Source organism: Lepeophtheirus salmonis, chromosome 14 (genome assembly GCF_016086655.4).
Source record: "Lepeophtheirus salmonis chromosome 14, UVic_Lsal_1.4, whole genome shotgun sequence".
Taxonomy (NCBI): domain Eukaryota; kingdom Metazoa; phylum Arthropoda; class Copepoda; order Siphonostomatoida; family Caligidae; genus Lepeophtheirus; species Lepeophtheirus salmonis.
The window spans coordinates 24,865,500-24,891,606 of NC_052144.2; the positions used below are offsets into that span (position 1 = coordinate 24,865,500).

General features: G+C 28.5%; 1 protein-coding gene across 4 annotated transcripts in view; it reads right to left on the minus strand.

The window, feature by feature from the left end:
* LOC121129667 (zwei Ig domain protein zig-8) overlaps positions 1-26,107 on the minus strand; it is a 453,671-nt gene that overhangs the window by 151,395 nt on the left and 276,169 nt on the right. For 2 of the 4 annotated variants that reach the window (XM_071893299.1, XM_071893300.1), the window contains one exon: positions 15,186-15,244. The gene's annotated coding sequence lies outside the window, so the exon portion shown is untranslated. Of the gene's footprint in view, positions 1-15,185; positions 15,252-26,107 lie in introns of those variants that run through there. The other 2 variants (XM_071893298.1, XM_040725394.2) reach the window with 1 other exon arrangement.

Sequence of the window (26,107 nt, forward strand, 5' to 3'; positions counted from 1 at the left end):
AAGCGGGAAGTAAATTTCCCTTTATTTACTTTTAAATAACTTGTTTAATGTATATGAGTTCCAATTGTAAGAGTTTTTTTTCTATTGTGATGATAAAAGTTATGATAAATTAAAATATTGGAGATATTTTAAAGTTGTCAAATTTAAATATTAACTTTTTTGATCTGAAAACAATTTATAAGTTAATTAATGTTATTAGCTATGAACACGTATACCAAAACTTTGATATTTTTTAAAAATTATGTTTCTTGATCCTTTAGTGAGGTGTGATGAATATATTAGTAATTTCCATGTTATTTCTTAAATGAAGTTGTTATTGCTAAAATAATGAACTTGAAAACAGAATTTGGCTTCTTTTTTTTTGCAGTATTATTCGATTGATGTAAACTGTACATAATTCTTGCTAATTATAATTTGTAATTTTGAGCTAAAAATTATCATTCAAGTAAAGTAAATTTTCTAGACCTACAATGTACAAAGTCAGTCATTCTAATTAATTAATAGCTCAATTGTAGTTATTTTTTTAGTTATTCTCCAAAAATATGTGGATATTGAATGTTATTGAAACATTTACAGTTCAGATATTATCTTACAATTATAGATTACTACATGTAACTTTTTTTAAATGAATCGTTACAACTTTCTGTAAGAGACAACTTTTCGTTATATAAATCATTTAGTCTATTTTAAAAAATTTATAGAAAATAGTTTATTTTCTATAATCCTGAGTTGACAAATGTCTTGAATAAAGTTTTTTTTTTTTTTTTTGAGAAAAATCATCCAACAATTTAAATAAGTTATTTAATACCCCTCTAAAAACCTTTACATAATATATATTTGGACTAACTACGAGGTATAATCAACATATAAAGAATACTTTCTTACTTTTGTATCAATCAATTTCTTGGCAATTAAATCAACTAATTAATCGCTTCTTTATATAGTTATTTAAGAAAAAAATTTGAATAAAAATAACAAAATCATTTATGAATGAATCATTTAATTTGTGAATTATATATTAATTAATTTATAGTCATTCTTATTGAACATCTTTTTTTTTTTTTTAAATAAAAGTAAATTTATTAGACATTTAATGAATAGTTGTATATAGGAAGGACACATAAATACACATATGTATTGCTTCATATGGTCCTTGGTACTTACTATAATAAAAGTAATTTCATTAAGGTGTTTCTTCTTTAATAGAGTATTGCTGTCAAATTGATTAAACAAAATAGTAATATCAATAGTTTTTTGCAGGGAGACCTTTTAGACATAAGAGAAACTTTTTGTGAGACAAGAAAGAAAAGGGATATTGTTTTATAAAAGAATTATGGTCTTTATAATCATTAATTTGATTGGTAATTTTATTTTCACGGAAAAACTTTTATATTGAATATTATATAAATGCATTATTTGTTTTTGGTTTTCTTGGCCTTTATTTGTGGCATTCATTTCATTTCAAAATATATCATGACACTAAACAACTTTAACTATGTAAAAAATGACAATGAAAGATATACATATAAAAAATAAAACAAAAGCTCGGAGGTTACGGGATCATAACATTCGTTGCAAAAATAGTTCATTGAATAATTTTAAATAAATACATAATGAAACACGAATATAATGCTTTGCAATAGTTACTAATCCATTAGTGTTAACCTCCCCATGTATTCTCATGGTATATATAACGTTTTGGGTTTTACTAAATTAGCATGTATTTTCAATTTTCTTCCCGTTAAGGAAATATTGAAAAATCATCCTTATGAAGCTTAGATCTAACTAGATATAACTTATTTCGAGCCTTCATATAAAAAAAAATCTTCTTAAAGAATACTGACATAACAACTTCAGAATCTTTTCCAGTCCACCACAAGGTTCCATTGAATACTCAGTACGACGTTACTTTAGAAGTTGTCTTAGTTGATCACTCCATAAATGACTATTGCGCCAAAGTTGTCCGATCCAACAAAGATTAAGGGCCCTCCAAACACACTAAATATCAATGATTGGAAGGCAACCATATTTACTGGATTTATGAAGTAGATTAAGCGATAAGTTTTTTTTTATCGTTAAAAATACATCATAAATCCATTACAAAAATGGAGCTATAAACTTCCAAAATACAGCCCAAAGTATATGTATCAAAAAAAGTTACACGTAAAAGATGGATTTACCTTTGGATATATTTACATATGTATTCCAACCTATTATTTTATCCCACATATTTAGGGGAAGGATTTGAAAAAATAGTGCCCTTCCTTAGTTTAGATACAATATATTTTTGAAATTTCAATGTTATTCTCCTCAACCTATGAGCCCAGGAACTTTATTTCGGGTGATGTCTTAAAAATGGAGAATTATTTCTTCAACAGAGTGCAGAGAGGAATTCGAACCTCTGTTTCTTCTGTATTTATTTATGGATTAGTTCTCTTAGAGAATGCTTTCATAGTAGAAAAAACACTAATAATCCACTTACATTGTTCGTAGTGGTGTGCAAGTAACAATTTAAGCCTTTAAAAGTAAAAGATTTCAAACCTATAATGTTCTCATTTTCATAAATATCATATATTAAAGTGGCCAAATCATAGGATATAGAGTATTGCAGAACACATCTTTAGTTAAAAAGCAACTTTCTTTATTTTCACAATGAATCAACCTACGGGTTCTCAGTAAAGTAACACCCCCAATACAGATAATATAATCAACAAAACCTTTTCTATACAGACTCTGTATAATATACATGTGAGGTAGAGTCCATTATTTTATTTTTGACCAAAACCATTTTTTATTTAAACCCATCTGTTGGCAAGAACATAAGAAAACGTATTTTAAAAAGAGTTCTGCATTGTGAGTGGACCCAGATTTTTAAGATAATTTGGATAATTTTTTTTTTTTTTTGTTAAATCAAAACAATGTTCCTGTTAGTATAATGTTATGGAATTATCCAGATCATAAAATCTTTCAAAAATGGAAACTATTTGATTCACGTATTTATTATCAAATTCAAAAGTTAAGCCAGATAGTTCTTCTACCTTATTTAGCTTTTCTTGATAGTTTATTGCATTTTTTATTTCCTTGATGTTCTGTTGACTTTCAATGAATTTTGAACACTACATCTTGCACATGTATTTAATAATGTACAATCAATGCAATTGTAAAGATACTATAATTAACTTCAGTCCTATCTCCTGTTTTTGTTAAATTTGATATATTTTTATTCTTTTGTTTAAAAGGATAAAACATTGTTATCTTGATTTAGACAAGCCATCAATTGTATTCATTTTAAGCTTTTCTTTATGAGATAGGTCGGCAGCCTCTCAGTATAATTGTTCAATGTTATTGTTTTCATTTCGGATATTCCCAAAAATATGAATCCTTCAATCCCGTCTGACCCCATCTTCTCAACTTTCTCGTTCTAGCATATGTTGAACTTCAGTAAAAACCTGATTTCTATTTTTGATACCACATTAACTTAATTCGATAGGGGTAAAATTTTAAACTCTTGTTGATAATAATGACTGACTTTAGTTTACATTTTTTTTATCAACACAACTTTGTTTCTAAATACCACTTTTTATGTATTGAATTAAAACTAAATTTTCTAAAAAAATACAATAATATGTGTGTAAGTATACAAAGATATTGTTAACATTTGTCTTCTTTTTTCCTCATTACAATCAATCTTCACAAATTTTTAGGGATGACCTAAAGGTCAAATATAAATAATTTAAATGAACGAGCTATGATTCAGAGTTGAGTATGACTAATGAGTTACTCGTAATAATTAATTAACATCCCTATTTTTCTCCCCTCACCTCTCCTCCGCCCCCAAGGCAATCAGTAACATTAAAATAAAAACACAACAATAATTAACCAATAAAATCCAGATCCTTGTTCCTACTTGCTAAATAGAACCATGTACTGTAGTGGTTAACTAAATAACTACAGGTAGCTAAGTTGGATGGAAGAAAAAAAAAGAAGAATAGGTATTTGTTTGTAGTGAAGATAATTACTAGCACATATAGTGTTAAAAAAATCTAAACAAATAAAGTGATATACAACATAAAACCAAAAATATCGGCCACACCATTCCCGTTGCAATAAAAGGAATTAAAAGTCCAGCTTTATTAGTGTTAATTGAAACTCCCCAAGAGCCACCTCCGTTATTTTTGGTGAAGATAAGAGTCTGGAGCTTGCATATAATCTTCGACACCTAACATATTTCCTCATTGATTCCTTTGAAGCCGTATAGAAGATCAGGGTTTCTTCCTATTTTCTCCCCTACACCCTTCTTCACATTCTCTATAATGTCCCGTAGTGTTCCACAGTCCCGGAATATATGAGAGATACATTTTTTACATTTCGGTCATATTTTAAAGCTTTCCTTCACCAAAATTTAACTCTAACTTGGTACTATTCTATCAAAAGTAAAATTATCAAGAAAATATCTTAATGTTATTTATAATTTATTGTTTGATATAAATAGTATTAATTGTCATAATATCAAAAATTAGCTTGTGAATATAAATATACTAGGTGGATATGATAAATTGTAATAAATACAAAATGTATTAATTTTTGGCATGAGGCTGTAGATGTTCATCAATACGTGGGGATAACACCATTTTTATAAAAACAACTCTGTCACAACAATATAAGTCTATGGAGAAACAGTCTTAAATTTGGTCAAAATACTTATATTTCACGAGGAAGAAGTGGAGTATCATATGATGAAATGGTAGTGTGGTAGCCCCTAAAATAGAGATCCTCCTGAGGACGTCTTGTATATTATTAATATATATAAATGTCTATTATACATTCCCTTGAAAAGCCATTTATTGTCATTAATGCTTATAATGCACGATTCACTAATAAATAGTCTTTATCACAGATATCAATTCCACTTATAAGTTTGCATTCGTAATGTAGTGCAAATATGGAATATGATACATCTTGAACACTTCAAAGCTCACACACAATTTCTTTAGTATCCGTATGACCAAATATAATAAGAGAAAATTAAACTCATCATTACATCGCACAGTTGGTAGTGCTTAAAAAGCATATCAAATCATTGTTAGACCTGAGATAAAAGTATAACTCCTATTTGAAAGAACGTTCAATGGTTATGTATAATAAGGAGAACAAATTGACCGGAGTTCAAAGCATAGAAAAGCACAATAAGATTGTTTGATACTGCGAATAAAATATATGAAGTATATATTAATGAAGAATAGTAGAAACGAGAAAAAATTATCAAAATATTCTAAATAATTTAGTATCAAAGGGTGTTAATGCAAATAAAAAGTCAAGAGGAGTCAATATATATCGAAGAAGAAGAATTCAAATCCGTAGGAGATCGTGGAACAAAAGCGAAGAAAGATTGTGTAGACAGTGTGTTTTCCAATTTTCTCACAAGAATAGGAAAGTTTTCCCTGCAAAATCTTATAATGCACAAGATGTGGTCAGAGAAGCCTCTATGCTTGATAATGAAGGTGTCTAAAAGAAAACTCTATTTCGCTCATCTACTCTTTAGAAAAATGAAACTGAATAAATTATCCATCTTTGTATTGAATGTCCATGGAAATTACTTTAGAAATGTAATATGACAATTGTATCTGTCTCTGGATCAAAAGTTCAAAGGATATATCGATACCAGCCCAATAAAAAGTGTATCGTTTAGAAGATAACTTTAAGTATATTAAATTATTTACACTTGAAGGAAGAGGGATTGTTGTATATTATTAATATATAACTTCCGTATAAATAACTATGTACAAATGTATTTTATGTTCTGTGAATTTATGCAAGACAAAATATATTGTTAGTTAATTAGGTAACATCAAACCCATCATTACAGGGAGTGTAATCATTCTTTCTAAGCCTTATAAAGACATGTGGTTTTCTTTTAATTCTTTGTTGGAGTTGAATTTAAAAATGTAAATAGTCTGATGTATTTTTGTTCTAAATTGTACTTCAAGCTATATTATTATACCAAATTATATTTTTAATTGTGGTATAGCATCTTTTGAGCAATTTTTTTAGGGATAAATAAACATTAGACTATAAATATAAGTTATATGAACGATTTTGTTGGCGTATTTATGAAAGGACAATGGTCCATATAGGGTTAGTGACCATAAATAATGAATAGATAATTTTTGCTTGAAATCTAAAGAATAGAAATGAGGCAATAAGGTAACAAATATTTATAAAATATTCTCATAATTTACGTGTTGACAATTAAATGTTAACAAAACATTCATTCCATGTGGTGATCAACAATTCCCTAAATTTCTTAGTACTTAGTTTGGACCTCCTTTTCGCATTGATGATATTCATCATACTAAAGACTCTCTCAGCATCAAAATTGACAATATTTTTGTATACAAGGTTGTCACTTGTTGAGAGTTCTTTTTGTTTTGTGTAACCAGGGTTCTTTTTAAGCATTTCTTTTAACTTGGTCTTGAACGGCTCTTCCTTCAAATCTTGAGTCAGATTTTTTAAAATGGTCAAGCTGGTAAGAAAAGGCAATTTTTCCTCTTGCGTAGTTATTGCCAAAGGTATTTGACAAAAAAATCCTGTATAAATACGATTTCTTCTCGTATATAATCATTATCAATTACTTTTTGTGCTTTCTGGTTGCTGCTAAATATTCATTTCGGCTGTTTAAATGTTATCTGAAGACATCAAAGTGATGGTATTAGTACTCTACTGCTTTTAACCAAGATCTCTATATTGTTATGGAATTGAGGGGAATTCCGTATGAAGCAGTAAATACTCGCTTTCCTCTTCGAAAATTCAAAAATATCTTCTTCACATTGGAAATAAGTTTGTTCGTTAGATGAAATTTGGTTGAACTATATCTGCAACCGTATGTAATCCATGAGCAACAAAAGTAATGTGAATCAATTCTTGGAAGTTCGTTCGAAGATCTTCTCCTTCTTTGAGACAATACGAGGCGGTATCAGTGATGAAATCTTTAAGTATACACAGGAAAAAATCTTCTCCCAATAACTTATAAACTGAGCTTATGATGATGTTCCTTACATTGTTTGTGTTTGCAATCTCAATATCGATCAGATCAATAAGATAAGGTCTCCCACAAGAATGTCCGTCTAAAGCGCTATCCTATTTGCCATAACTGACCTCCCTTGATCATTTTTTGTCTCATCCAGTGCAACAAAAATATCATTTTCTTCCACTTCTTCTTTTATTCGATTCAAAACTCCTTGGCATACTTCCTTAACCATGTTGTTAACGACCCATCGACCTGGAGTGGCCTTTCCAGTTTATTTTTTAATATACTTGGAGAAATCGGGATGATGCAGGACATTTAAAGGGATATTACACGACACAAATAGCTTTGCCGTGTTTATTTATGCTTTATTAGGATGTCTGACGTTGTATATTTTTGTCAAAAAGCTTCAATTTTCTCCCCCCCTCGTAACAATTGCTTGAAGTCTTTAAATTTTTACATAGAAGGAAATATTTTGATGAAAAATTTGAGCAATCCAACTATTGTTTTTCACTCCTATATTCTGAAACCAGTCATTTTATTTGTACGTGCAAAGTGTCCAGTGTAGGCATTTTCAAATAAAGTTACTCTTGCGATAAAACACATTTATATTTAACATATATTTTTCGAGATTTTGAAAAATATATCCATAAGCATTCTGCTCTATTTTATGCTCCAGAAGTCCGATGTAACAAGGTGAGAGCCATTTTATCCTTTATGGTTGAATCAGATTTTCTTTTCGTGCTTAGAATGAGATAAAATATCTCTTTATGTACCCCTTGCTTGACAACGACCTATTAGAAAAGCTGAAAAGGAAATTGCTAATGCTGAAGGCGTAGGTTTATGATGGATCTTATCAGTAGGGATGATACTTTTTTGATAACGTAATACTTATCAAATATAATTTCTGCAGGTAAAATATTACAAATATATTTAAAAATGATTTTTATCATTATTTATAAAAAAAAGAAATTGATAATTATTTAATTTGTATTTTTAGGGAGATATTTTTACACAGGCGATCTAACAAAGCATGAAGACAATTTCCAAAAGGAACAAAATAAGATAAACCATTTTTCATTTTTCAATCATACAACCGTTGATTTTTTTAACTAAAATCCCATTCCTACTTATTGTATAGACTTTGAAACACTAAATTATCAGTCGATTGCTCTATGACACAATCAAAACGCCCCTTTATTTTTGATTATCGGGTTATGGATCATCTTGAAATAATTATTTGTGCAATTTTCTCACACGCAAAGAATCCTTCTCTTTTGACAACACTAAATTATATAGCTAAAATTTACAACAGAAAAAGAGAAAAAGGAGTATAAATAATGTAAATATTAGCCCAATTTTACTTTCTATAGATTATGTACAACAACATATTAACGAATTATTATTAATAATAAGTATTTTCTTCTAAGAAATCAAAAAAGTTGTTAGAGAATAAAAAAAGTTGTTGAATGTTCCCTCAAAATTTTCTTATATGTGCATAGGGTTAGAAAACCATACATATAAAGTTTTATACTTTCGTGGATTCTAAAAAGATAATGGAGGTGGGGGAGGGGGGTAATACAATATTTTTTTTTAATTGTTAATATTGTTATCCTTTTGACAGTTTTTGATTCTATGAATGAACACGTCCATATTTTTATTTTTTTATAGTAGTAATTCTTATAAATTCTCATAAACAAGTAAATATATTGGATTTTTTTTCATCTCATTAAATATTTTTTAAAAATGTACTTTAAAATATGAGTATTTGAAATAGAAGAAAGCTTCATTTATATTTACAACAATAAAAATTATATTTGATTTGCTTATTTGTATAGAACATACAACTATTATCTGCCTAAATATATTGTACAAACATTTTGTAAGTATGTAAAACATATAAGAACCTATTCAATTTGATAAAGTGTTAAAAAGTTTTCAAAATATATTCATCGAATGATTTCTCATTTTCAGGATTATTGTTAAATGTAGAAAGAGAGATGGCTTTTTTTACACAAGTAATAATGTAATGACTACACGTATTTGCATCTCTAGAGTATCTGCATTTAAGAAATATACAAATCCACATCCTTAAACTTCAAAGTTTTGATTTTTGTAATTGAATCCATGACCGTCAAGTGAACAATCATTAATTTAAAATTTTATCACAAGGTTATAAACTTTCTGATGGTGAACTGGGCTATTATACACACCGCTTCTTATTTCTTTTAATGTAAATTTTATGACCAATACTTTTCAGTATGTTTCTAAAATAGTCAATTTCATAATATACAAATATTTATTTCGATTATACCTTGTTCAAGCTTTATTCATACATTTTGCAATTCTTAATAGAGGTTTAGTGATTATTATTAATGATTTCCTTAAAAAGTTGTTTTTTCTTTTGATTTCATGGATTATTCTTTTATTTTTTAATGAGAGAACTTAGAAGTATAAGGGTAACAAAAAAATGTAAAATTGTAACTATTACTGTAAAACACAAACTTCATTAAAATGATGCATATTTTTAAAATCATATCAAAAAGTAAAATTTAAGTATTCACATTTCAATTAACAAACTATATCTTGTTGATCCAAAACTCCTCTTGTTAAGAATATTGAAAATAGCCATTTTTTATTTTATTTTGCAAAATGAATGGTATAGTTAAAACAAAATGATACATCTATTAATATACAAATTTAATGAATATAAATAGGCTAAATTTCTAATAAAAAAATTGCTAAAATCATCCATCTTGGGCGCCATTATTTAGATTTTGCAATAATGTTTTCTTAGTTCTTTTTGCACATGTGCGATTTTTTTATAAAATATGAGTATAAGTATTTTTATTAAAAAAAAAAAAATGAAATCAGTGTATTCTAAATGGAATTATGAATTACTCAATCTCCACGGTCTTTCTAATGGTGGCAAACATGGAGGGACTCCAATTGGGCCATGGCATCTTCACAAGTCAAAACCTTTACACAATGTTGCTCACAAAAGATGTGTTAATAGATATGTAACTATCCCAAAATTAAAGCATGAGTCTAAATTTTTAACTTTTTGTTTCAAGGATAATTTTGTAATTATGTGGAATTTTTTTGGCCGTCGGGTATCGTAATGATCTGCAAGCAGACAAAAGCCATGATTATAATCAAAAGAAAAATTGAAGGATGCATATTTGTACATAATCACTATGAAATTATATCTTTTTTTCATATAATCCAACTTTCCATACAAAATTATTCAAAACATTAAATTCCATCTCTGCAGATCGAAAAGGATAAATTTGGTAAGGCCAGTATTCAGTCACTTTTTTTTGGTAAACATCTCTATTTATTAACCACATCTGGTTAATAAGTAAAAGATTTATTAACAAACACATTGTAATACCAGATCAAGTAGTTATGTACTACTTGAGTGTGAGGAGAGATGCTGGAATCAAAACTTATTGTCTATAGAACTCTCCATTTAATTACATCCTTCAATGCGAGATAATCTGGATGCATTTTTAGGATTTCAAATAGTCATTATTTCTTAAACCAATTAATATATATTTGTTTCAATGACAAAATGTTGTTCTCAATGGTTTTAAAAATTATTTGAGACATTTTCTTAATATTTATTTGTAGATAGTAAATGTATAAAGTATATGTATTTATCTTTAGAACTCAAGTCTCCTTAATTAAATAATGTATTAAAGCCTTTCATCTGTATGCCTACTAACTTGAAGCAATATTTTTTTTAAATTGGATGTATTTATTTTTTTATTGCGAATAAAGATGCGGATTTATTAAAATGTAACTTATTTTTAATTAAAAAATAAAATGAATTTAATCAAATATAATTTATTTTTAATAGAAAAAAATAAACAAATATTATTAATTAGAGGAAACGATGAATTTAGTATTATATTTGTGGTGAAAGAGTCAAATATAATGTAAGGTTTTATTTACTTATGCAGGTATTTCTTTAATTAGTTATAACCTTAACTACAATTTTATCTCAATATTAGAATATATATTATAGTGTTTCAGTTTGAGCCTTTGGAGTCCGAAGTCTTTGACGAATCTTCTTTGTGAGTTCATAATCCTTTGTTTAAATAAAGAGTTAACTCAAATTTATTCTCCTGGTGTTTTAATCCAAATACATTCAGGATGTATGAATTTCTTTGGTTGTGAGATATTATTAAATAGAAGTTATTGGATGTTCCTGACTTATATCAAATGGCATCATCGGAACGGATCCTTCATCTTTCCAATCCAATTCTAGTAGCAGTTGAGTCATTAATTTTATCCTTCATTGTTCGATGGTAGTGGTATTTTTTACATAGAGTTTCAATGATAAAAAAACAATTGCTGATTCGGAATTTTAATCCCAAGAGTAAATTACTTTATTTTACTTGTACCCTCTCAACTCTCGCTCTTTCGTTTTCATGCTACAAACTACTTATAATTGGACTATATTATTAGATAAATTAAAAAAGGAACTTAACCCTTAAAATATTGTGATGGCCGGATCTCAATCTAACAAAGGGATAGAGCATTTTTGAAGAAATTATTTTTATACATTTAAAATTTCAGACCTTCTGCTATCAAATGAAATAATTTTGCACTTTCTGGTTTTGTTGTTCTTGAAGCTATAACCCTAAGAAAAAAACACATCAATTTTACATTTAAACAGAGATAACTAGTATCAAAATATGAAAAAGACATTATAAAAATAGTTTAAGTCTTCAAAAATTAGGCTTTTAATTATTTATTTTTATCATTTATCCCTATTGACAACACCAAACGCTTGAAAAATCTTTGAATCTTAGAAACAGACAGTAATACTGGGTGGTAAATTGTAATTTGAACATTTACCAACTCAAAAATTAATTAAGGTTGAGTGATTGAAATGAAATATTATTTCAATGTATTAAAGCATACAGAATTAGTTACATAACAAAACAAACCTGAGCTGTTTAGCTAACGTACAAGGGGGAAAATGACACTTGAACGTGATCGACGAATTTCCATTCGTGCACTCCAATCAGTTGGACTTCTCCAGGACCACAATCTACGCCGTCAGCAAGTCCAAACCGTTCGAGAGAAGAAGGGCTCTGTTAATAATGCCAAAATGGACCAGGAGAAGTTAAAAAAATAGCCAAGTCTAATCCCCTCAAGTCCATGAAGGCCCATGTAAGATATATCAGGGTTTCCCACCAGACTGTCCAGAGACCTATAAAAAAAGTTGGTGGAATGCCCCTTGTGAGGGTTAAGATGCCACTTTTGAAACCAACAATGAAAGAAGCCTCCATAGTAGGACTATTTTGAATTAGTCTTTTATTCTCTTTTTGACACTTATGGCCATCCTCCAGCTCTAATGCCAACCCTCTCCACTACACCTTTTGGGTGCATGTAGATGGTAAGGCCTGCAGACACTAGAATCAAAACATCTAGGCCCTAAATTCCAAATTCAGCCGGAACAGGGAGTCCATGACAGAGAACTACATCTCTAGCAGATGGCAGGCCTTCCGCCGACCTCTGAAACCCATAATTACGGCTAAGTGAGGCTTCATCAATGATTGAGAGAGCTCAGACACACATCAATTTATAGTATTAATTTTGTTGGAATTCTATTTTAATTAATAAATTTTAATATTAATTGTGTTCACATTTTACTCGACCACTCGATTCCAAAAACTTTATAGTATTTTTTTGAAGGCCAAGAGCATAATTAAAAAAAAACTAAGACAATATTTGGAAAAAGGGAATCAAATTCTACTATAAGGGCGACAACATAACTTTTTTTTTTTGCAAAGTGAAGATTTTTAATTCTAGAGGTGAGATTCTAAAGTTCTAAAGCTATTATGCGTTGGAGTAGTAATTAATGTGTGTTTGCCGTGGAAAATAAATATTACCAACAAATAGTTTGATATATTATTTTATAAAATTAAACTAATTACAATTTTACTTATGAGTTTTTATTTTACAATTTATTAAAATAAGTGAATTGTTTTATTACTTAATCTACTTAAAAACTTCTTTTTTTTAAAACTCATTTTCACAATTTGAAATTTGAAAAATTCTTTGAACGCAAATATTGCCATGAATAAATATGCTGGAGAGCCGAAATTGATCCTATTAGATTTGATGTCCTGCATGAATTTTAAATTAGTTAAGTTTTTTTAATTCCGTTAATTTTAAACAAAAATTGCCACGAAATAATTAACTAATCAATAAATTATATAAGAATATATTAATTTTTTTTTAGTTTGTTTATCCTCAAAGTTAATATCAAACAAGCTACTGATTTTAACAAAGAGTTACTTAACTTTTAATCCTACCTTCTTTTTGCTCTTTGCTAAAGTCTCATTCCTTTCAAAGATTAGATATAAAGAATTTAAAAAATGTCAATTGCTTTGTTGATATTTTTTTAAAGTGGTTTCTTACAAGAAAGACACTATGGTCCGATTGTACAATAGAACAACTTAAACTTCAATCAGCTAAAAACAGGAACGTTAAAACTTTCTAATCCAAATTTAAGTTGAGTTTGTATTGATTACGGTACATACAATTACGGTACATAAACATGGGTTTTCATTAAATTTCCTTTTAAGAAAACTTAGCATGTAAATACGAAAATACGAAGTTATACAATCATATCACATTCAATCTATTAGAAGAAGAGTTTAATATAAAAATGGGATTCATTTCTTCAGAGAATTGTTTGATTTTTATATATATAGGGTGTACCCTAAATAATGTAAAAATTAAAATTAAACTTACATAACTCATTTAAATTTAGAGATATCATTGTAAATTTTTTTCTAATAAATAATTGATCAATTTTAACAATGTTTGCTTCAGACATTTTATGCTCATAATTTATCTACGCAAAAAAAAAAAAAAAGAGTCAAGAGAAGCAATAACCCTCAGTCTGTTGAAGTCTGGTATATCTCCGATTATTGTTTTTCGGGAGGGTAAAATTATCTGTGGAGTCATATTCAAATCACAAAATGATCGGATTATGAACAAAAGAGGATATGATTTTTCAAGAAAAATCTGAGTTTAGTGATGGTATAGTGCATAATTTGACATTCTTTTAAGGCAGTCATTATCTTTGGGCTTTTGGGGCTCAAAATTAAAAATATTAATTATGTGAGAAACAACTTTGGATTAAGGTGTCTAGCTCTGGGCTAATTCCCAATTAGGTGAAAATATTTATACCATTCAACAAGATGATGCTCCTTCTATCACGTCCAATATAAAGGCCGTGACACTCATTTTCCTAGCTTTTGAACAACAACTTTTAGCCACCATCTATTCTCTATTTAAATGATTGATTTTGGAGTATGATCTATTTTGGAGAACAGGATCCGTAAAAAGCCAACCTTATACATGAAAAAGACTGTTTTTAATGAGGGACGAGCTTTATTTTCTTATATTCGTTTATAAACGAAGTGACAGAGAGTGGCACTGTCTTAGGGCAAAGTTATAGAACTCCCTGCATAATAATATTATGTATAAAAAAATATGTGCATTGTATTCACATAGAGACTGCAGTGGAAAAATTTCTAATAATGCCCCATCTTTTTCAACATCAAGCTGGGAAAAAATTATATAGTACTTCCAAGCCTCAGACTATCACACCACCATGCGGATAATATATATATTTTAGTTTGCACATGTACTATTAATTTATCTTTGAAGCTCTCAAAACTCAATAATTTCTTCAATTTGAGCATTTTTCTTTTTATTTGAATCTTTGAGTACAATCAATTAATCACATAATTAAAAAACCCATTACTTTTTATTTTCTATAAAAACCAGATTTCTTGATAATTAAAACAGCACAAAATAATGCAAAAATAAATATTGTTTTTCCTTTCCAAAGTTTTTTAAAAGGATTTTTTATACATTCATATATAAATAAAATACTTTTTCGATAAAAAAACATTTTGTATTTGAAGTTAGAAAAAGAAAAACCCAAATTTTTAGCATTCCTGACTTAATAAAGGTATGTATGTACCTTTTTATGTAAATATTTCATCTTGTCTAAGCTTTTTTTTATTTTTTGCTTTATATACATACAATATCTAGGCTATATGTCAGGTTTTAAAACTTAAAAAACTATATTAAACATACTTCTTATTAATAATTAATTTATACATACCGTTTGATGCTATTATTTGTAAGAGTATGTGTTTTTGGTAAACGAAAAACAAAAATTTCCTAAAAAAATATAAGAAATAATTAATTGTTGCTGTAATTATAAATATAATTATAACTAATGCACGTTTGTTATTCAATTTTTTACGAATTTCATTTACTGTGAGTACGATTTTTTTTTTCATGGGGTAAGAAAATATTCCATGCAAAATTTAATTACCTTACAATGTCATCTTTAGATAGCACATCTAGTTCAAAGTATGAAAGGAAACAAAAGTTATTTACATCGTCATTTAAGATTAAAATTGAGCATTATTCCTTATTTTACATTAATCAATGATGATATACATTATTCTAACCTTTAAAAAATATTTCTTTAGTTTTTTTCTACAGCTACCCAATGGAGCATAAAGATAAAATAACATTAGAAAAATTTAATGTTTACTTTCTAAAAATTTAAAAAAAATTTGCGCGCTATATACGCAAATCAAAGTTTTCCAACTTTTTTATCCTTTTTGGCTCAATTAGACAATTGTAGAAAATAAAAATTGTTTTAATATTTTTATAGGATATGAAAATGTATATCAAAACTATTTCGTGAAAAGGACTAAAAAATGTCTTGTTGCTATAAATAAGTATCTTTTTTCAAAATTTGATCGAGGTGTGCGACCTAAAGATGACGTAGGCCAATGTAATTTTGCATATGTCATTTTAATACCTTATGACAACTTGATCACAGTACCCGTTATCGAAATTCAAAAAAAGTAAAATATCAAACTGTTCAGTTACATATTTATAGTGTTTAGTTCATTAGCTTAATTCTTGTTCAAACAAAGTCTATGCACATATATAGATGAGTTCAAAATCAATGGACATACCAATTCAGGCCACATTACTTAATGATTTTTATTCCCTTTATTCAATTAAAATTGACAAGAAAAAGAAAATAAACGAAACTTGACACAAATAAAATTTTATAATTTTTTTTACAAAAGTAAGACAAGGTTATGTTCCATTTGCAAATATGAAAAATATTACAACTTTTTGATAATAAGTCTGTAAAATGTGATTTGTAGGTAGATAAAGTCATCAAATAATGATTTTCTACAAAATATTTTTTTTTCCCCCTCCTAAATATGTACATCAAAATAGTTTATTTATTTTACTTGTTAAATTTAAAAAAAAATGAATTCAATAAAAGTATTGACATAATATTATTTTAATCATTAAATTTCAAAATATGATTTTTGACGTTTCTAAAAATATTTATTTATTTACATTATGGATAGTGCATAATTTGTTTTGCATTATTATTATTTTTTTAAATGTGCAAATTAAAAAAATAATACTTTTTTTTAGCTTTAAATGCAATGTACAACAAAAGTTGAAAAAAACTTATTTTATTACCAGGTATTTTCCATAATCTATCCGGTAGATACATTATGGTGTTAATAAAGTTTAGTTAAATTTGTCTTGTCGTTTTTTAGTTGAATTTTGTCTCATCTATATATTATTTCGTCGAGACGATAAAATATTTAAGTTTGAAATAATCATCTATACTGCTGGAGTGTACTCTGAGAAGTAGTTTTTGGTGTAAAAGGCTGTTTGTCTAAAAAAAATGACTCAAAATAAGTTTGGAATTCGACCATTTTCTTAATTATGGAAATATTATTTAATAATTTTCAGAAATTAATCTATAATTAATTCCATTTGTGGTGAAGAATTGCAATCCAGAAAACAATTTTTTGTTATGATTCAGCTTACCTAATGTTAGGGCATTCTCTTTGTTTTTTTTCTCTTCAAAATCAGATAAGAATACCCACAATGGTTATACTTCATTTTTGTCAAAGATACTCATAATTTGTTGTATCCATGGGTTACAATAGGATATGTTTGAAGTTTTTTGTGTACATTAAAAAATGTCATAGGATAAGTACATTCAAGGGCTCATTGGATTGTCATACTAACTCGTAAATGTGAAGTCCTTACTGTGACTGTATATTAATAATGTTTCATTTAAGTCATGTTTTCATAATTGTCAAGGGATCTTTCAAAAACAAAAAACTTCGTCATCTTGGCTGAATGATAACGTGTTTAATCATGTTGAAGGAGGAATGCCTTCCCCTGAGCCTTATCCTTCATCCAGAAATTCACCTTTATCTTGTGGTTAAAAAAGTGTAGAGGCATTGCATTTCCCTGCATGAATATCACCTGGAGCTCCATGGAAGAGGCTAGATTTTTTTTTTTTGTAGAGCCATAACTTCAGCTTTAGAACTAGCAATATATTGGTAATTTTAGCAGTTGATATGGCCATCCACAGTAATGTTTTTCTTCAATAACGCTCAATATCATTAAGTGTGTTTGTTTGTTTTTTTCATCCAAGATAAGAGATTACTTTTCCGTTCAAAATGTCGGGCTTTCACGATATCAGTGAAAAGGAGCTTGATTCCTAGAGCTACGGACTTAATTATAAGATTTTTCACAGCTCTTTGAATAGTTTGTTCGGATACTGATCACTTCATTGTCATGGCTGATACTGTGACTTTATGTTTCACTCAAGTTCGGTTGATTCTTTTATAAATTGATATTACGTCCATTCTTATGACTTGATGAACCTCTTAAAAACTTTAAATAAGCTGTCTTTGTTTTGATTGTAATCGCTAATATTGACAAATTATGAATTATATTGATGAAACAATATAACTTTAGGAGATTGTTTATTGAAACAATTAAGTAATTACTAAAATGACTAGGCATTCCAATACTTTGATATTTTATGTTTTCAATTTCATTATTTGTCATTTCATTCATAACATACATCACATTTTTCTCATTTTTAACTAATGATCTTATTATAAGGTCGAAAAGAGTAAATATATAGATCAAAAACAAGCATAGAACGTCACTGACATGAAAACCATGAATGAGGTTTTAAAGCATCCAACTTATACCTAAAAATGCATGATCTCCTAAGCAATTACTTGACTTATTTTAGTTATATTTACTTTTGTAATATAACGAAGGCCTTAATCCATAAATTAATGCCAAGTTATCAGATCATAAAAGTTTCATTTAAAATTATAATTATATCATATTTTATAATTACAAGTTTATGTCACAAATGTGACACTTACTTTTGAAACATTTTTTTTAATTTATCAACATTTAACCTTCCACATCACATATTCTTATGGTATTCAAATAATTTATATATGTTTATATATAACCCCAAATTTTATAAAAGGATAAATAACTTTATAGTAGAGTAGGTTTTTACATTATGTACTAAATGAGCTGTGAACATTATTAGCATATTGATCTACACCAAATTTTATCCTTTTATTTAATGTCATTACTCATAATCAAAGTAAAAAATCAATTTAAATCGTGATGTTAGAAGACTATTTATTTAGATGGATAAGGATTATATGTACCTATATATATATATAGGGAGACAACGGACAGTTGAAAGTATTGTGTTTTTTGCTCAATTGTCCGAGATTTGCTTCAACTGTCGTGTCGACTAAAATAGAAACGACTATTATAACAGCATTTTTTCCTACCCTCCAAAACCCACATTTAACATTGTTATTTGAGCCATAGAACACGAAAATTACCATTAAATCTTTGAAGCGCAATGAATTCTTTTTTTAAATTATCTCTCATTTCCATTTTTAGATTAACTATAAAAATGGAAATAAGAGATAGTAACAATTGATTAACAATATTTCAGCATCTGACTGAAGTTTTTTTAATAAAAACTCTATTAAATAGAATTCCTACAAAATGTGTCTAGTCATTCAAAAATTATGAAAAATGAAGGGACTTATTTGGAAGCAAATATATTTTTTAAATTGTTGTACATTATGTATAGCAAAAGCAAAAAAAAAAAAAACCACCTTTTATAACAGTTTGAAAAAGTTGCTGTAAAAAAAGCTCATTTTATTGATTTTTTGAGTTTCACTTTAAAATAATATTTAATAATCAGACAATGTAAGGTTATGTGAAACTCTTCAGAAATTAAATATAATTAAGTTTATTATTTGACCTATTGTAATATTTTAGAAACAGTTTGATTGATCCAAATTTAATTATGCTTAAAAGGCAATTTATTTTATTTGTATTTTAATTGCAATATTAAGTTTTATATTCGTAAAGTATCTGTATTAATATTGGGTGGCTAAACATTTTAGTGAAGTACTTGCTTTAGGATTTGAATGTAAATAACGAAGGTTTCAATCAATTTTCTTAAAAAAGGAAAATACCTTTTGGAAGTGCAAATTTTAATCCTAGGATAGAGTTTTATCCACTCCAACTTGTATGTTTTTTGTTGCAAAAGTAATATATGAAATTTACCGGAAAACAATAATTTTGAATGTAATAAAAAAAGTTAAATTATATAAAAAAATGACTTCTGAATCCTTTGTTTTATCTGTTTCTTTCCTATCAACCTTGATAAAATTGTATCTATCTCAAAAAGGAAATAGTTTTAAAAGAAAAATAAAAGTCCATTAAATTGCCCCAAAAAATTACAAGCAACCTAACAAAAATAATTCTTACAATAAAATACATGTTCATTACTCAAACGTTCTTAGAATACCTGATGAAAAAGTTATTAATCTTTTAGATATTTCTACTCTGGAGTAAACATCAAGTTAGACATCTTCAATGTTCATTAAGAGTCTACCTAGTCTTTTATTCGAGAAAAACGGTGTGTTTCAATTTCCCTTGAACTCCTTTAATAGTAAATATATATAAAGTGCTTACGCAAAAATGTCAGGAGGTCTGATGACCTAAATTTGATAGATTAATTAATTTTTATTTAATAAACATATCACAATGAAATCTCAAAGCCAGTGAAGTTAATTTTGAAGATGAATTTTTGAAATTTTGATTGCTATTTTGGAGAAATGCTTATCAAATATTATTTGTTTGGATAAATTATGTTTATATAATTAGAATGTGGTGTTTTGTGGTTATTCTGTCTATATTACGCTTTTCTATTGTGCAACATCACAATTAATGTTTTATATTAATTACACTTTATAGTATAACTTTACATATAATAATACATTCTTGCTTAAACAAACAAATGAATTATATCTCAATCTCTGACACTTCGTTATTTTCGTTGAAGCTATAATAAATAATATTTACACACAAAATACTTTAATTATTTCTTGTTTATATTGAAATCTCCTATGGTACAAAGTCGTGGCAACATTTTCCTTGACGTGAATCTTTTCCAAACGTATCAATTTCAAGCGCTATATCCGACTATTTCATTTCATGCTCCAGATATAACTTTGATTATTCTTTCGACTATTTGAGTATGATTCAGCCAGTTTGAAAAGGTCAAAAAACAATGAAATATAAAACTAATTTAAATAAAGAATATAAATCTAATTTAAATAATGAATATAAAATATAATTTAATAACTTTGTTATTAGCTATGAAATATTTTAACTGGTTATTTTCATAAAAATACTCAGTATATATATGCAAAATTAGTTAAAATTAAATTACTTTGCTATCAATTTTGTTTTCATACTGTAATTTATAATTTATTTTGAGAAGGATTACTTAGGTGAAAATAAAACCTATATATCTAGACAATTATTATTGTATTCCACAAAAAAGAGAATTGAATAAAATGATATCTTAATTAATTTCCTTGACTAGTCGGATTAAATTTAGTCCGACAATAATCAACGTGACACAAGATTTATGTATCCAAAAGGGAAATCGGTGAGAGGGGAAAGATATAAAAATAATAAATAAATGGGCAAGAAGTGAGATCATAGCTTTATTATAAATAATCAAGATGACTCATTCTTTCATCTATGAATAGTCAGTAGTCCGACTTTTTTATCCTATAAATGCTAATGATAATCTATTAAACACACTTAATAAAAGGGTCTCAAAATTAGTGTATATTTCAGCACGTAGAAAAAGAAATGATGAAGCTTATTATAGGGTGTTTTCATGTTAGGTCATCATTCTGGAAGTATCTCATATTGTAAGAGGCATAAACAAGAAACATATTTATACAAAACATATTAATTTGTTCGTTTTTTGGCTCAATAATTATATCAACAACTATATTATATGCCAATCAATATTTATAATTGGATTGAAATAGTCTGGTGTATCTGGAGAACCATTTATTGGTACTATTTAGATCATTGTTGAACATGATTTTATCATATTAGTTCAGTTGAAATAGTATAGGGAAAGAGTGGATCAAATCTAGGAGGTGACATCATGATTTTCTCTTTTTTGATTGTCTTAAAATCGTAAACTGTAGATTGTTCACATTTTTGAACTTTTTCAAAATGACAAATTAACAATTTATAAAAAAATGTTGGAATGTGGATTAAAAATAAATCTATATTTATCTTAGATTCCTTGTGTAAGAATATGTAAAGATATTACATCTACGATTATGTATAAAATTCAATGTATATGTGTCTTTATAGGTGCCCACACTGTTTGGCCTAAGATTCTGAAACTTTATATATGTCCCTCTTTTGAGCATGGTCAGGTTAAGTTGGGAGTGCTGATTTTCTCTATTTGTTCTACACTTAAAACAAAAAAGTTGTTTTATAGAGGTCAAGGAGACTAAATAAGGTGCTAAATTAATAAAGAAAGAATGACTGACGTCTTAAAAAACAACTATACTAAAAAAACGTGTTCTAAATTTATTCAAAATCAAAAAGTAATGGGCAAAGTAAGAAATCAGTGGAAATTGCACATTCGTTTTTAGTCAGGTCCAGAAAGATGCAAGAAAAAAATAAAATATTTGATTTGAGAAAATAAAGTTTGTAGAACTGTGTCTGAAAATATTTTGCATTTAATTTTTCAAATAGAAATTAATGTTTAACTAAAATATGTATCTCACATTTTCGAATAATTTTTCCAATTTTTAATTTTTGCAAAGAAACCACAAAATGGTACATTTTGGACATTAAATTATTGATTTGAACATTAAAATATAGTATTTTCAAATTTTAGACCATTTTATTAGATAATTTTTTCAATATTTGCAAAAATGAGCAAGTTATCGAGAGTTATTTTGTCCTTGACATTATTTGTCATATCTATTTGTTTTGGCAAGTACGAAAACATGTTAGGCTTGTGTTTCCCTTTACAATGCTAATAAATTATATTAACTACTTTTTGGCAAAATTAGTGCAAACAATTTTTTGCATTTTTTTTAAGAATTCGATTTGGCAAATTTTTGATCAGAAGAAGAGATGGACTTCTAATCCAGACAGATTTATATATGTTGGTATGTTATTTGAAGTTTAAATCGCTATTTTTTTCAAATTCATTTTCAGACATTTCATATAATAAAGAAGCACTACCTTATAAAGGGTTTTTCATTAACAGCGCTCACACTTTTTTTTAAATAAAACGAAAACGGTTTGAGATATCGACGATTTCTTTATTTGCCGTTAAAATAAAATCAAGTTAATTTATGAATAAAATTCGATGTCGTTTGAATGACCACCACTTGCACGTTTTACGAAGTCCAATCGTTGAACCCAGTTTTCGACTACTTTTCCGCATAAATTGGCTGAAACTGCAGCAATTTCGCGTTGAATATTTGTTCTGAGCTCTTTTAACGTCGACGAGTTATTGGTGTAGACCAAGGCTTTCACGTGACCCCTAAAGAAAATAGTCTAGAGGCGTTAAACCGCACGAGCGAGGCAGCTAATTGACTGGTCTATTTCTGGAGATAAGACGCTCACCAAACTTACTCTTCAATAAATCGATTGTAACATTTGCTGTGTGTAAAGTGGCACATATCGTCCAAGTCCATATCTTCCAATTCAGCCCAAAAAAATCGGTTATTTCCATTCACAGTAACGTGGCGATTGTCATCGTCGACGAAAAAGTACGGCCTAAATGACACCGCCAGCATGCAATCCCCACCAAACGGTAATTTTTTGGGGATGTAATGGCACGTCATAAATCACGCGTGGGTTTTATTCGGCCCAATTTTGCTTGTTAACAAAGCCATTGAGCCAAAAATGTACCTCATCGCTAAAGATCGTTGAAAATCAGGATCATTTTCGAATTTTCCTTCAGCCCATTTTAAGAATTCCCGACGTTTTGAAGTGTTCAAGCAGCTTCAGTTCTTGTGTCAACTTGATCTTATACGAGTGTAGGCGAAGATTTTTTCGCAAAATTCCCCACAACGATGTCACAGAGATGCCCAACGATTGAGAACGGCGCGTAAGAGACAAATTTGGGACATCTTGAATTGATGCGCTTGCGGCAGCAATATTTTTTTACACTTTGTGCATTTCTTTGTCTCACTGGCACAGGAACATTATGTAGCGTGTATGTGGACTCAATTTCTTTCACCAAACGTTGAATTATTGATTTTGTATGTCCATTACGTTGACCATAAATTGGAGTTAACGCTCTTAAAGTTTGGATCAAAGACTCACCATTTTTGTAATAAATTTTAATAATTTGCAAGCGTTGCTCAAGTGTGTACTGCTCCATGATAAAAGTAGAATTATTTTTGAGCACAGCTGTCAAAGAAACAATAACAAATATGACGTCGTTTTCGAAACCTATCAACGTAAAATGTGAGCGTTCCTGTTGAAAACCCCTTTATATACAAAAATAAACTTTTGAATCTTCCTCCTACTCCTCATCCGTTTTTTTTTTGCCTTCACTCTAATATTTGATTAAGTATAAGTTACCATTACTGCATTACAATTACTGCATTTGACCTAGGAGTTATTTTTGTAGTGTATATACATAATTTAATAAACCGAAAATTAACATGGTATTCCTGACAATTTGAAGAATGTTTGGAGGGAGAAGGGCTTAGCTGTCATGATGTTGTATTATATCATCTCCAATCAGCTCTGAGACGAATTGGAAATAAATACAAATCCCACTCCTCATGAACATGTACATCAAAGCTGGAACTACTCCTATGTCGATGCTGAATTCTACTCGAAGTCCAACAAAACTTACACTTATAGCTCCCGGACAATTCTCATTGTTAATCTCGGTCTTTCATGAGCAAATCTATTAGTTATTAATTTATACTTGGATATTTTGTCTTAAAGAATGATAAAATAATGATAAAAGCTACGTAGCATAATTCAAACTACCAAGTAGAACAAACAGCGCTTGTTCTTTAGGGCATATTTTATACACTTCTGATAATGTATGTACATTTCCTTCTCTAGGAGTGCGCCGAGTATCGAACACTCGCATAGTAAACTCAAAGGAATTATTTCTAGCGTGCACCTTTTCATTAAGCAAGGTCGATCCATAAAGGGCATGTTGGAATGTAATTATATACAACGCACATATTTATTTATTTTACTGTACGTCAATTTATCATCCTGTGCAGGGTCTTTCCAATGCATTCATAGTTTAACAACTATTCTTTTTTATCGAGAGAAACTGAAAACTTTTTGGTTTCTCATTTTTTTTTTTTTTTTTGTCAACTATTTCCCCAGAGTACTCTATTTCAAACCACTCTTAACTCAATAACTTTTCCTTTTATTCAAGATATTGTTATGTCTAACCAAAAAATACTTTAATTCTAATAAGTAATGCATTACTATAAAACATTTCTTTCTATGATGTAAGTATATCTTTAAACAAAAACTTAATTATAAAAATAAATAAATTTTATGAATGAAAACATAATAACAATTTGAAGCAGGTCTTATGTATTTGATGATGTCATGTTTTTGTTGTGTTACAGTAATTATTTGATTATATTTGTCCTTTTTTTCAAATTGTGTTGATGATTGTATTTTTATTATTAAAACATAAATCCTTTGTGAAAATAAGAGAACAATACTTTTTGGTTTCAAAACAACTTGGTTGGTTGAATGGTCAAACATCCATGATTTAAGAATTTTATTTTTGAATAAGTATATTGTAAAAAAAAGTTTTCACTAGAATCTATATACATACATGATCGTTGAGCTAAATCCAGAACACATTTATCTCCATCTGGATCAATATGGGAATCAATTATAGATTTGAAGTTTTATTTAAAAGTTATAATAATACAAAAGAAAACATTTATTCAATTTGTTTACCATCTGCACCAATCATTCGCTCGATACGAGGATATTAAAGACTTTGAGAACTATACAAGGTCCATGGTAGAGGATTTGTCCCATTACTTGATGATGGAGGCCTTTTAAAGACGTGAGGGACATTAAATTTCTCTATGACCAACCATTTGTCTTTCTGGATGATGTGGGGTATGTTGACACTCCATTGTTTCTCATCCGAACATCAGTTACTATGGGAATTATAAACGTTCAGCAATTATCTTCAATAGGCATCCCAATTGGCATTCAATTTGTCTGTAAGCATATGTCTTTTGTAGAAACGATATGACCTTATCCTCAGGGCAGTATTTATAGGTCTGAAGACTGTTGCATGGCTTACTTGGCGCTTTTTAGTAACAACGTCAATCAGAGTCCAAGAAAATTCCTTCACAAGCCCTTTCAGGCCTACAAGGAATCTGAAACTTCCTTTTTTATCACTCCAGGACTTGGGGGCTTTTCTCTTATATGCCCCATTCCTTCCAGCGGTTTTGGACGTCATAGACTGTGCTCTTTGGATATCCGTGCATCTTTTTGATGCACACTGGGCTGTGTCCCGCGTAAGCCAATTCGATGATGGTATTCATACTGGTATCTTCTATCGTGGATACTTGTTTTTAATTAAAAGTTGCTCAATTAGCTTAAAGCTAACGCTCTGTCTCTCACTTCAAAATTAAAATGACCGAGTTAAATGCTCTGTTTATTTTTTAGGATGTAGTCAAAGATGATCCGGATTTACCTGAATGACCCTGTATATGAATTTAAGTAGTAGTTAAATCTGGGAAGGCTATTGCTAAAGGGCTGGGGGGATAGTAGAGCCTA